The sequence below is a fragment of the Dermochelys coriacea genome, chromosome 25 (assembly GCF_009764565.3).
Source record: "Dermochelys coriacea isolate rDerCor1 chromosome 25, rDerCor1.pri.v4, whole genome shotgun sequence".
NCBI classification, from domain to species: domain Eukaryota; kingdom Metazoa; phylum Chordata; order Testudines; family Dermochelyidae; genus Dermochelys; species Dermochelys coriacea.
In genome coordinates, this window is record NC_050092.1 from 14,647,261 (window position 1) to 14,659,486 (window position 12,226).

Below are 12,226 nucleotides of genomic sequence, written 5' to 3' on the forward strand. Positions count from 1 at the left end.
CGCTGGAGCTGCCTGCTGGGGAAGCAGAGAGCCCGAGCCAGGCCTCCCTCTGCAACGGGGCTCCAACACCCTTCCTGCTCTGGGGCTGCCCCATGGGCCCTGGGAGCGACCGCTCGCATTTCCTTGGTAGATGAGCGTGCCGGGGTTTCCCTGTCCGGGAGGATGGTGCAGCCCTGCCTGCTTTCCTGTGGCACAGGCCGCCCTGGGGCTGGCCTGGCTGGGAAGGGATCCTCCCTCGGCATGTTTCAGAGTAGCAGCCGTGTTAGTCTGTATTCGCAGAAAGAAAAGGAGGACTTGTGGCACCTTAGAGACCAACAAATTTATTTGAGCATAAGCTTTCGTGAGCTACAGCTCACTTCATCGAATGCACCCGATGAAGTGAGCTGTAGCTCACGAAAGCTTATGCTCTAATAAATTTGTTAGTCTCTAAGGTGCCACAAGTCCTCCTTTCCCTCGGCATGAATTCTCACGCCAGCTCACTTGCTGCGGGGAGAGGAATGGAGCAGGGTGGGCCAGAGACAGGAATGAGGCGATGGAAAATGGAGGGGGCAGGTTAGCGTGGGGTCTTGGGAGATGCTGGAGAAACCAAGAGAAGGGCGGAGAACTGGCTGTCCCCTGTCAGCGCCGTTCTCTAAGCCAAATGTATCATCTAGGTACCAGGCAGTTGGCACATCCGAAACGTGGACAGACGGAGTCTCTCAAAGGAAGCGGTGGGAGCCCCATCACTTGAGTCATTCAGAACTGTGAAGATGGTCAGGACAAATCCTGCCCAGGGCCCAGGCAAGGGGCTCCATGGTACCGAAGACCTCCATCACACTGCTCCGGGGGGTATTGCATTTCCTGGCTTGGACTGCAAAGGCAGAGAAGATGTCAGGGCCACCTTCCCATCTCATGTCTTGGAGTCTCCTAGTTTGCAGAGATGCTCTATTATGGGGCAGTCATCTTGCAAGAGGGCCCAGGTGGGGCTCTGGAGGTTCACTAGCTGATGCATGACATGAGGGTTTGGGTGAAGGCGCCTTTCCTGGGCTCTTGGATGGAGAGGAAATCCCAGCATGCTCCCAAGAGGCCCGACACTCTTATATTAGCATCCCTGTCTGCAAGTACAACATCCCCTGTGCTGACTGGTCATGCCAGCCAAACCATGGGTGTATGGTGGCCTTTAAGGGATGCACCCCTCTGCAGCTGGGTAGCACCCAGCACACAGCAGGGGAAGCAGGGAGTGAGGGAGCTCGGCATCTCAGATGCAGCTCTCTGCTGCAAAGGGCACCTGAACAGCTGGCCAGCTGCTTCCTTCCTCACTGCTGCCTTCCTCTGCTAAGCAGTTCTGATCTTCCCCCTCCAGCCAGGGCCAAAGCACGTTAGGAGGGAGCACAAACTACTGAGCATTGGTGTGTGAGCCAGGAGTTGAGTGCGATTCCTTTGGATTAGATAATTATTGATTCCAGTGATTAACTCTTAAGGCCCCAGGCATTTCCCAGCATGCTGGTGAGATAGATGAGTCGGAGAACAGAAGTGCACACCCTGCACATTCCTAGTGAACTAACAAATGACAGGAGGAGGGGCACCCTGGATTCACACCAGCTGGGTGAGCAGTACCCAAGGGAGATGCTGGGAGCAACCAAGAATAACAGCAATCATTGCCTATTCCATTCCACTGGGGCCCTAGGTCAACCCACTCTGCCCCCCCCAGGCCTCTGCAGATGCAATTGCCAACAATATTCTCTTTCACTTCCTGTCCTAAAACTGTTGTGTGGTGTTGCTGTGTGCTGTTCAACAGATGCCATGTTCCACCCCAGAGCTGGCTGCATTTCAGGTGGCAGGTGAAATTATCCCAGTGAGGGTTGCATTAATTAATGAGGGGATGAGACCCTTGGGTGGATGAGACCCAGGGAAGTGCAATGGGCCTGGTTCCATTTCCCAGACTGAGCCAAATCTCTGGTGAATCAGCTGGGTGGGGCGGGGTGGGGCTGAGGGGAGGATGGGAGCTACTGGGGACTAGTTTAATACCAGTGAGTTGATTTCCAGTCATTGCCTTCCCAGCGGCAGCTTCCTCTCTCCCTCAGACAGAGCGACAGTCTAGTCCGGACAGACCGACAGTACAGACCATGCACTGTTCAGTTACAGGTGTCAGAGTGTAGCCGTGTTAGTCTGTTAGTCCTTGTGGCACCTCAGAGACTAACATTAGGGCTGGCGCAGAGAAGAGCCAGCACCAGGAAGCTTTAGGGAGCCGGCCACCGGCCCCTGCTCAGCACATTCCCCGCATTAAAGGGGAAGCCAGGCGACTGGCTGCTTCTCATCCACAGAGTGAGAAGCAGCCACTAAGTGCGCATTGGAGTGGGGAGAGCCCTGTGGGGCCATGCATTCCTGGGCAATTATACCACATGCATAGGGCAGGGCTTTCACTACCTGAGACAATGGGGAGCATCTGAAGCCTGGCACGAGATGGAATCTGCAAAGGGGAAAGACACCAGATACAGGCGTTCCCTGGGCATTAGCGACGTGGCTGTGAATCACTAGCAGCAGGTCAGAAAGCACCATTGGTGTCTGCTGTGCCTCAAGCCTGATATATTTCCCTAATGACTTTAAGCAGCCTGGAGAGTGGACCTGCCCGGTGTCCTTGGGGACTATGGACCCTGACACCAGAGCTGCCCCAGGAACATCAGTGCGGCTGTACCCCCTTAATTGAGCATGGGCGGGCTCTTTAACTGGATCATTCTGCCCCTGAAGGTGAGAATTTCAGTTCATACTCAGGTTTCAGAGTAGCAGCCATGTTAGTCTGTATTCGCAAAAAGAAAAGGAGTACTTGTGGCACCTTAGAGACTAACAAATTTATTAGAGCGTAAGCTTTCGTGAGCTACAGCTCACTCAGTTTGTGGTTCCAGCAGCGGGACTGAGAGTCCAGACTCCTGGGTTCCATTCTCATCTCTACCACTGACTCACTGCATGACCTTGCACCCCACTCCTGCTCTGGAGATCTAATGGTTAGAGCCAGGGACTGTGAGTCAGGACTCCTGGGTTCCACAACAAGCGCTAATCCTAACTCACTCTGTGACTTTGGGCCTAGACCTGCATTTTCAAGAGTGGGCACTAATTCTGGGCTCCTTTCTTACCCCTCCCCTCAACTCCTGGCTCCCGACACTTGGAGAAACCTTAAAGTGCTCAGCAGGTCTGAGGCTGGGCCCAGCTTTCGGGATCTTGTCAAGTTTTAAGAAATTCTTCTTGCTGCCCTCTGGAATGAGCACCACCTACAAGCCTAGCCCCCAGGCCCTGCCGGAACACGGGTTGCTGCATGGGAGGGGAAGGCTGGCGAGCTGGGTCGGGGGCATGGAAGAAGCCAGTGTGGCAAAGGCAGAATGAGAACCACTGCTCCGGAGCTTTGCCCGGTTCTTTGGGGAGCCCCCAAGATTTCAAACCCAAACAGTCAGCACAGCTTTGTAGCCCCCCAGGAAGGCGGCTCAAACTGCTCCTTGTTGGGCCACAGTTCATGTCTGTCGTTTCGATAGCGCCTGCACTGCACAGAGAGCTTCCTGAGGGTAAAGCAAGGTCTGGTCACTGCCCCAAGAAGCTCACCCAGTGAGGAGCTGATGGATCAACTGGGTCTCTGCAGGAGCACCACGCTGTCAGAGCCATGGGTGGGATTGGGACCCTCGGCTCAGCCTGGCTTTCCCTGCAGCGCCGTCTGTTTCCATCTAGCTGCCTTGCCCCTCACGATCCAGAGGGTGGAGCTGGCCATCGGGAGGGCTGCGGTTCAGGTCTGAAGTGGGCATAGTTCATTATATCCTTGTGCACATGGAGCAGCCCCCAAGCCAGGCCAGTGCCTAGGCGAGTGACGTTACCAAACAAAGATACACATTGTTGGGCCTTTCCTGACACACTAGATTTATAACTTTTATTTCATAGGGTTTTTTTAAGGCAGGAGGAAAAATACCCACCAGCCCCCCACCTGCGCCTCATTGCCCATCCCCTGGTTCCCCCTCCTTACAATGTCAATCTCGTGCTGGGAGAGCAATATTTCCTTGCGGGCTGTCACTGCTCCATTCGTTATGGTTATTTATTGCAGCACCCCAAAGCGTGCTGGGAGCTGCTGACAGGCTTCGATAACCTCACACCCCTAATGGGGAACACATGGGGCAGGACCCTCAGCGGGCATAGAGCAGCATCGGCCAGCAGTGAGTGTAGAACAGAGCAGAAGCGGGGCAGACCTCTCCCCAGACCCATCCATGGAGGCGGGGAGCACCGTTTACCCAAGCCAGGGAGTGGAGGGGGAAGGGAGTCCTGCTCTCCCCCACCCTCCCTTGGCTTCTTCGCCTGCCCCCCTGAAGTTGGTGGCGTGGCCCGGAGTTGCACTGGAGGAGGATCCAGGCCATGTGGATGGAGCAAGGCGAAGAGGCAGGTGGCTCACACTGGCATTTCGTGCCAGCTTATTCCTCTCAATAAAACTGGGCCGGGGTGAAAAGCTGCTCGCGATTTTGCCAGTTTGGCTTTAGTTCTTCCCCCGTTCCGCCCTCTCCAGCCGCCCCTCCACCCCCACCCCGCCGCTGGCTCTGATCCAGGCTCTTGGCCTCCGTGTCCTGCATCGGTGAGTAATGTCGAAGTAAATTGAATAGATTGGGAGCCGTCACAGTAAATCACGCTGAGAGCGGAGTCACATGCTTGACAGATAGAGTTTCCAGAGCCCCGCGCCTAGCAGAATCCCTCGCTGCCCAGCACTCCCTCCCGGCTGCACAGAAAAAGCCAGAGCTGCTCGCTCACGCTGATCTCACTGGCAAAGCGTGCAGATTCACAGGAGCCGGCCAAGACTCAACCCTGCCTTTGTTAGGCACGCTCCCCCGCGAGCATGCCAAGCCCCTGGCACTGGGGCTGGGGGTGGGGGAGTGGGACGCTGTGCACTTTGCTGAGAGAACGCTGTGTCCCAGGCTTGCTTCATCCACTTGTTCAGGGCGGTAATTGGGAAGCACCCGCCCACTCCCCTGTGAGCATGCCCAGAGCCAGCCGCACTGCACGGATGCTCCTCGGCCACTCAAGTTTCGTTAAGACCTCCATATCCACGTGCCCTGGCGATTGCCGTGGGGTGTCAGCAAACCCACGGGCCAGGTGCTGCACCGTTCCTGTAGCTTCATTAGAGCTACGGTTGCACCAACTGGGGATCTGCACCTATGCGTTGAACTACCAATGCTCAGGACACTGAACTGCTCAGGGAGGGGGGCTGCCAGAAGCTCTGGCCTGACATCACCATCCACTAAAGGTGAGCCAGGCCAACGCTTTTCCAAACGTATGGGGAGCCCCATCTGTGGCACTGCAGGCCTGCAGAGATGCAGTCTGGGGGAGCAGCAGGTGCTCTACCCCTTTGCTGATCAGACTCAAAGGGACTCAAGTTGGGCACCCCAAAAATGGAGGATTCTTCTGGAAGTTTGGGACTTAAACCCTAAACAAACTTGGTTTGGGCTTTGCAGGACCCCAATACTCCACTCTTCTTACAAACTCTCCCGTAAGGGTCATGCTCTGCACTTGCCTTTAATCCCTCAATTGTAAAGTACAAAGGTGGCATCATTATCTGCACTGAGCAGCTGGGGCCTGCCCCAGGGCATGCAGCAGAGCAATGGCAGTGAGGGGTGCAAAGCCCAGTCGCCAGCCAGTACCCTCCATTATAGCTGTTCCATGCTGGAGACCTTTCCTGCCCCAGCGCTGGGCCAAGGCTCCTGGGAAGGGATGACTTTGCATTGTCTTTGCATCTTAAGGGTTCAATGGCTGGAGAGGCCACGGTACCATCTGCAGCCTCAGTGGGAATGGGTGTGGGTGGGGCGACTCCCCAAGTGGGGTGATGCCATCACCATTCAGTTAGGAGCCCCCACTCTGAGACACGGGGTTGTGGTTAAAAGAGAAAAATTCTCAGTTCAGCCAGGTTCGCTGCCCATCACAAATACATCCATGCAGCTTTCAGCCTGCTCAGGAGAAACCCAGGCCTGGAATAGCAGGGTGGGCTGCCAGTCGGGACTGAGGAGCTGTCTGGGATGCCCTGCACTAGACAAGCTTATGGGGCATTGAAATCACGGAGTGCTGGAGGGAGCCCAGGCAGGGTGTGAGGGACACTGGCAGAGCTGTGTGGGGCCCAGGACTGGGCTAGTGGAGGGGCTGCAGGCCAGGACTGAAGTGCATTGGCAGAGCTGTGTGTGGGAAAAGCTACACAGCACCTGCCTGCAATATGCCTGGCTCAAGCCTGCGCTGTCAGCTCCTCAACTTCATGAGCACTAAATTCACTCGCATTTTAATGGAAAAAACCTTCCCGTGCAATCCTATTCCAGTTGGCAAATATTTACACCTGATCATCAGCCTCCCTGCGTGCCCCTCACTTCCCCCTCCCCCTTTTCAATAAAAACAGTTACTGCCTTTTGCATTTCTCAGAAGTGACCCTGCTCCTAGTGGCTCCTCTAAGCCGATAACGAAACCACCATCTCTGAAGAGGCACACGGGCCAGGCCCTTCCAACTGGGCCAGCCGGTTGGTTGCTAGGGCCACTCCCTTGGGGCACATGGTTGCCTGAATACCTCGTCCAGGTGAGCCCCAATGTGCAACAGGTAACGACTTGTGGCCCCAGGTCCGGAATCCCAGCAAACACACCTGAGTTGATGAGGACTTTGGTTTTTTGGTCTGTGGCGAAAATCTACCTTTCCACCAAAACTGTACTTGCGCCATGTGGCGAGACACATCTCCCCTCCCCCAGCTGGACCCTCCCTGACCCTTGGAGTTACCCCAGAGAACCGGCCACTCAGACTCAAGCACCATGCTCAACATTTGTCACATTTTTCCCCCTCCCTAGAGATTAGCAAACCAACCCCCGCCCCCCACCGCCTGCCCCTTGCAAACTCTGGAACTATTTGTGCTGTCTCAATGCAAACACTAGCCAAAGGCGGGGCTGGCTTTTTTCAAAGAGGGCTATTGCAAAAAGGAGAGCAGATTTGTGTTAGCAGCGTGGAAGGGGTTAAACAGGTTGTAAATTACCCATTAATGTGGAAATGTTAGGGAGAAGACTATAAGGAAAAGCCTGACTGCTGGATTCTTTGCATTTCTAGCTTCTTTATTTCCCCCCCAGGTCACTTTAAAAGGATACAGAAAGTAATATGCAAAGATCCGCTGTGGGTTTGGTTGGGGCTTTCTTCTGGGGCTTTTTACACCGTAGCTTTGGAGCCAGATACTCTGCCAATTTAAGGACTTTATGGAGTAAGCCCCTGGCTAGGAAATCAAGTAATTCGATTAACTCCCGAGCTCTCTGCACTGATGAGACACAAGGTCCAATGAGGACAGGACGATGAGGGTCCACTGGCCAATCAAACAGGCCGCACCAAGGAGCGCTGAACCTGAGCCAAGCGCAAAGGGGAGCCGGTCTCCTTGCCACAGGCGGTTGGGCCCTACCGGTCCTTGGTTCAGTCACCTGAGCCACTTTGAGGGCCTAAAGAAAAGGAGTAGTTGTGGCACCTTAGAGACTAACAAATTTATTAGAGCATAAGCTTTCGTGAGCTACAGCTCACTTCATCGGATGCATTTGGTGGAAAAAACAGAGGAGAGCTGGCCCTTACAGTGGAGCTGTCACTGACCCACTTATAACATGGCTCCCCTTCCACCTGTGTGCGATTCACCAGGGTTGTGCCAGCCCAGTCATGCTGGGGGCTGCACAGACCCAGAGGGGGAGACAGCTGAAGCATAGGCTGAGCTGGCAAGGCAGACACAGGGCAGGAGGGGAGGCTGGTACATGTGGTTTCCTACCCAGTAGGGTCAGTCCTGCATGCCCTACAGCATCGATTGAGCTGGGGGGGGACCCAGCTGTGTCACATGCTCCTTCCCCACACGGTTCCATCTAGCTGTGTATTCTGTTTGTGCAGCGCTTCGCCCAGCAGCATGGGGGTCCCCAGGCACTTCCTTGACGCACACAATAAGGGGGTCCTGAACTTGATGTGGGTGGCAGGACCCCGCAGACTAGAAGTGGTTTCTAGGGACAGTTGTGGGTGCTCCCCAGTGGGCAGGACATGCTCTGTGCAAAATGGCTCAGCCTGCCCCCAGATTAAACCATGCTCCATGCTGGGGCCGCGTTATCCCCCCCCCCCCCAAGAGGCTACTGCTGCTGCTCTGTGTGGCTCCTTTTCTTAGCTCAGCGAGTGCCTGGTGAGCCATGGCCAACTGTGTCAGTCTGTGGGCAGGACGGCGAGTCCATGGAGTCAGCTCTTTAAAGGTCACTGTCGAAGGGCGAAATGAACCACATCTGGTTTGTGGTGGAGAAGCTGACTCAGAGCAAGTGGGGAAAGGAGTTCTCCCCGCCTTGCCTTTGTCTCTGCCACTCCCTCTCTGCCTCGGAGGGCCTGATCCTGACAGGCCTCCTGCACCCTCAGCTGCCTGCTACAGTGTCTGTCATTATTTACTGGCAGCCAGCACCTGCTTTCCCAGGACATTCACGCTCCCCTCTCCCTTTTTGTGGGGGGAAGGGAGGTGCTGTGTTTTGGACTTTGTCACCCGGCTGAGTTTTCTCGTGCGGGGATAGAATTCCTTCCTGTCCATAAAACCCACGAAGAACGGAGGTCGGGCTGTTCCCTGCTTTATCCAGAGGAATGTGCTTTTCCCACCCCTTCCACAATGGCGGGCACCTCCACAAGTCATTGCTGATCCCCAAGGCCTCCCTGGTCCAGTGCAAGGGGGTCCTGGCCTTGGCTGGGGCTGCAGCACAAATAAGAGGGAATAATCAAAGCTTCTGGGGCATGGTCTGTTGGTCTCTCAGTGAGGGAACAGTGTGAAATGCCATGAATGTGCTGCTCTGGTGTTCAGTCCCACTCAATGCACCCTGGTCATTTCCTGGCCATTGCTAGCATGGTCTGTCCCGCCACCAGGAACAGATTGTCCCTCCTTCTTCCCACACCCTAGTGTTTCATTCACAAGCACACGGGTTTTATAACTAACTATTTCCCCACAGTGCTCCAACCTCTGGAGCCCATAACAAAGCACCCAGGTTTGCCTTCAGTCTGCAATTTCCTCCCTAGAGCCATTAATTTACCCATTTTGCTTTCCTGCACTTCAGCAGCATATGCATATGCAGGCCGTTGTTCATGTTTCCAGAGGCATTCCCAGACCAGGGCGGGATCAACACTGGTAGACAAGCCCATAACATCCCAGGGTGGTGGCTTCCCATTCTGTCTCCCAAAAAATACAGCTTTGCTCATTGCTCTTTGAGTGTCTGTTCTCTGGGTATCTGTCCCCCAGCCCCCACACAGTTCCCTGCACTGGATCCTGGGTTAGAGGTTTGGTGGGACCTTGTAGATGAGATTTAAAAAAATCCAAGATCCTGAAAATTCATGGTTATAAAAACCCCACCGCCCTTTTCACAAGAGAAGAGACGTTCACCCAGTGGGCCTGTCAACTTGGGTAACTACATTCAGCCTTCTATAAGGAAAACTGTACTCAGAGAGTAGTCAAGCTGGAAGGGCAAATTGAGTGGGGTCCAGCAGGGATCTGTCCTGGATCTGGTTCCATTCAGTGTCTCCAAAAATGATTTGGATATCAGCACAGAGAGCACATGTACAAAGTTTGTGAACAATACCAGGCTATTGCAAGTGCTTTGGAGGACAGGTTTAGAACGCAAAATGATCTTGACAAACTGGAGAACTGGTCTAAAATAAATAGGATGAAATTCAATACAGACATGCAAAATACTCCACTTAGGAAAGAATAAGCAACTGCACACACACAAAATGGAAAATGAGTGCGTAGGAAGGAGCACAGCAGAAAAGGATCTGGGGGTCACAATGGGTCACAAAGTAAATATGAGTCAACAAGGTAACTTCATTGCAAAAAAAAGCAAACATCATTCTGAGACGTATTAGCAGGAGGGTTGTAAGCAAGACACAAGCAATTCTTCCGCTCTACTCCATGCTGATACAACCTCAGTTCTGGGCACCACACTTCAGGAAGGATGTGATCAAACTGGAGAAAGTCCGGAAGAGAGCAACAAAAATCATTAAAGGTCTAGAGAACCTGACCTATGAGGAAAGGTTGAAAAAACTGGGTTTGTTTAGTCTGGAGAAGAGAAGATTGAGGGGGAAATGATAACAGTCTTCAATTAGATAAATGGTTGTTATAAAGAGGAGAGTGATTAATTGTTCTCCTTTGCCACTGAGGACAGGACAAGAAATAATGGGCTGAAATTGCAATAAGGGAGATTTAGGTTAGAAAAGACTTCCTAGCTGTAAATTATAAACTACCTGGAGAGACTGTGGGATCTCCATCACTGGAGGTTTTTAAGAACAGGTCAGACAAACACCTGTCAGGGATGTCAGGGGCTAGATCAGTGTGTCTCAACAGCCAGCCCCTGGACTGGCGCCAGCCCCTGGTATCTCCCTAACACAGTTTAGGAAGGCAGCAAGCCAATCCCTGATATCAAAAAGGTTGAGAAACTCTGGGTTAGATAAAAAAGAAAAGGATGAAGTGAGCTGTAGCTCACGAAAGCTTATGCTCAAATAAATTTGTTAGTCGCTAAGGTGCCACAAGTACTCTTTTTCTTTTTTGCAAATACAGACTAACACGGCTGCTACTCTGAAATCTGGGTTAGATGATACTTATCTCTGCCACAGTGCAGGAGACTAGACTAGATGACTTATCAAGGTCCCTTCCAGTCCTACATTGCTATGATTCCATCTGAACTCTGAAATGGAGAAAATTTTTGCTGCTTCTCCTGCAACACTGCTGGGTAATGTTTTTCTGTGTCGTTAAACAGATGCTGTGTTTCACCCCAGAGGCAGATGCTTTTCAATGGAGATGGAAGCAAGCACTTTATTCAGAGCCAGTGAAATGTGATGGGATCTTTTGGGATGAAGGGTGTTACTGCATAATATGTATAGCTGTTAGCATCACCTATAATGAATGTTGCCCAATACTTTCCATTATAAGACCCTGTTTTCAAACCTTTGCCAAACTTTAAGCATGGGATGAAATTTGCCATGCTGGGTGTCTGCCTCAGACTGAAATGTTGGGGAAATTTCAGCTAAAACAGTTCAGCAGTTTCCAAGAATGAGGCTAGGGAGAAATACATTGTTTTGCCCATGTTAAAAAAAAAATTGCCCAGCTGCTTCATTAAGAAGCTCAAGCATCTCCATGCTCTGGAGCAGGGACTTGAAATGTGGCAGGGGAGGTTACCCTGGTGCCGGGGAGGTGCCTTTTGCCAACACTGAAAATTCACCCAAACTTGGCCAAGTTATAAGGCTCTGAAAAATCTCAATTTGCACTAGTTGGAGTTTGGCAACTCAATCCACTGAGACTTCCATCTGCATTGAACATGCCCCATCCCATCCCTGCTCCTTCGGGTGGCTGGACTGCATATGTGCCATCCACACAAAGTGACTGAGCATGAGCCAGCCTGGCACGGCAGAGGACTGGCCCTGTGATTGCTCTTTGCCACAGTGTGGGGCTGCAGTAGGCACCAGAAGTGACAGCAGGGAGGCTGTCTCTCCTGGGCTCTCCCTTACTCACCTGCTGGGGCCAGGCCACATGGAGGAGGAGGAAGAGGAGTGAGGAAGAGGGAAGATACAGGGTGGGGGACAGGAGCTAGGGACCAGATTCAAAGGGAAAGCAGCAGGCAAAGGGACAGAAGCTGGGGGTTGAAGGGGATGGGGCAGGGACTGTATCTGCGTTGGGGAAGCAGGGGTAGAAGAGTCTGTGACCACAACTACGCCTTCCTCTCTAGAACCTGGAATGGAACCCAGGGTTCCCCTCTCTGCATTCGTCCCTGTCAGCTGTTCAGCCCCTATGCCAAAGTGTGTGTCTCCATCCCACCCTAGTGCTGGGTCCCCACAGAAGGTAGCAGCCTTCTACTGCATCAGTTACACCTGGTAGATCTAAAGATCACAACTCTGCTGAGGACCCGTGTGTGGATGTTGGTCCACAGCATGGACTGTTTCCCCCCCCCACACAATTTGATTTATTTGTTTAAATGAGGAAATGATGTCCCAAAGAGAGTTACATTACAGAACATTAAGGTTGCAAAGTGAAGCCCTGCCAAGTTAGGAATGCCAGAATGAAGGCTGCCAGTCCAACTTTAATCCTTGTGCACACACATTGTGATACCTTCTTTAATGACATGAATCCATGCCATTGTAGAGTACTGTTTACACCAAAATGGCTAGGTCCCATTTGATGTGAATGGAAGGTACAATTGTTAAATCTGTGTGTTGGGAACGAAGGTGGCTGGGGAG